General features: G+C 63.5%; 1 pseudogene; it reads left to right on the top strand.

Annotated features, from left to right (window-relative positions):
* Positions 1 to 1,552: 1,552 nt before the first annotated feature.
* Positions 1,553 to 1,769, top strand: part of LOC119292576 — a 2,642-nt pseudogene continuing 2,425 nt past the window's right edge.

The raw sequence follows: 1,769 nt of genomic DNA, 5'->3' as shown, positions 1-1,769 counted from the left end.
ATGCCAAAGATATACGCCGACGGCGAGAGTGACGGGTGTGGAGGTGGAGGCGCCGGCGTGCATGGGATAAAGCTCATCAGGGCTATCACATCGGTGAAGCACCATCCGGGTACGGGCGTCCTTCACAGAAAAACCAATACCATCAAATTCAACAGTAAGAGGATTCTCACGAGTAAGACGACAAACGGAAACTAAACTAGTGACTAAGTGAGGGGAGACAAGGACATTAGACATAGTGATAGGTGTGAAACTAGAAGGAAAACTAGTGCTACCGACATGGGCGATAGGTAAAGAAGAACCATTGCCAACGGTGATACGAGTGGGTATGTTAACTGGAGTGGAAGAGGATAGGTTACCGGGATGAGCTGTCATGTGCGCAGTAGCACCCGAGTCCATGTACAAGTCGCCTCCACCGCTGTAGTTACTCGGCGACGGCATCGAGTGTAGGGCGGCCAGCAGGGCGGGGTCCCACGGTGCAGGTACCGGCGGCGGCGGTTAGCCTCCATAGGGTGGCACCTGAGCAAGCGCGCCGTAGACACCGAGGGGTGGCGGAGGGAGCGGAGCACCGTAGGGCTGGTAGGGGGCGCCGAGGAACGCCTGGTGGCCCGCGGGGCGGGGACCAAGAAGACCCGGTGCGGGGGCCCGCGGGACGGGCATGTGATAGGCATGGACAACGCCCGTCCATTGGTTCTGCCCGGCGGCCCACGGCGGGGGCGGCTGCTGGTAGCGGGGCACCCCCCTGCGCCCGGCGCCTGCTACTGCTGCGACTGCTGCTGGCGGCGGCCCCGCCGCCCCGCCGGTTGCGCCGGCCCCCGCCACCTTGCGGCTGCGGGGGAGGCGTGGGGGTGCGGGCGGTGCGGGCGACGGCGGGTAGTAGCCGACCGGTGCGGGCGGTGCGTGCTGACGAGGCGCGGCCGGAGGAGCAGGACCACCACGGGTGGTGCCGGCGGCGAGGGCGGTGTGCTGGACCCGCTGCTTTAGCTTCGTCATCCCGACGCTCCTCAAGTTTGAGGTACGCGACGACGCGCTGAAAAGTGGGTTGCGGAAGGAGGGTGAGGTTGGACGCCGCGTTGCCGAAGTCCTTGTTAAGACCGGTGGTGAGGGTGCTCAGCATGAGGTCATCAGAGACCTTGGCGATGATGTCGCGAAGCTCGTCGACGAGCATCTTGAGCCTCATGCAGTACTCATCGATGGTGGAGTTGTCCTGGTGACAGCCAAAGAACTCCTGCTGCAAGAAAACAAGGCGCTGAAGTTTGTTGTCGGCGAAGAGAGCGTTGTCTTGGCCCACACATTGCAGGCGCCGTCGTCCTCAGCGATGACCATGTGGAAGATGTCCTTCAAGACCGTCTGGTAGAACCAACGGATGATCGTGGCCTCGATGGCGGACCACTCCGGATCGCCGCGCATGTACGCGCTGTCCACAGAACCGTCGATGTGCTCGGTGAGATAGTACCCGCAGAAGATGAGGTTGAAGTAGGTCTTTCACGCGTAGTACGACGTGCTGGAGCTGTCGAGACAGATAGGGACTTGGGCCTCAATGTTGAGGTCACGGATGGCGGCGGTCGAGGGCTCGGGGCCGGCGAACGGGTTCGACGAGCGGGTGGTGGAGGAGCCGGGTGAAGACATGGCGATGCGCGGGTAGGGTGAGGGGGCAGCGGCGCGATGGAGGGGCAGCGGCTGTAGGTCGGGGTTAGGGTTGGGAGGGATGGGAGAGGCAGCGGCGGCGTGGAGAGCGGCGGCTGCGGGGGTGCGGCGCTGCGGGAGGGAGG

Source organism: Triticum dicoccoides, chromosome 4B, assembly GCF_002162155.2.
Source record: "Triticum dicoccoides isolate Atlit2015 ecotype Zavitan chromosome 4B, WEW_v2.0, whole genome shotgun sequence".
NCBI lineage: Eukaryota > Viridiplantae > Streptophyta > Magnoliopsida > Poales > Poaceae > Triticum > Triticum dicoccoides.
Note: the sequence above shows the minus strand (reverse complement) of the source record. Positions and strands in the feature narration are given on the sequence as shown.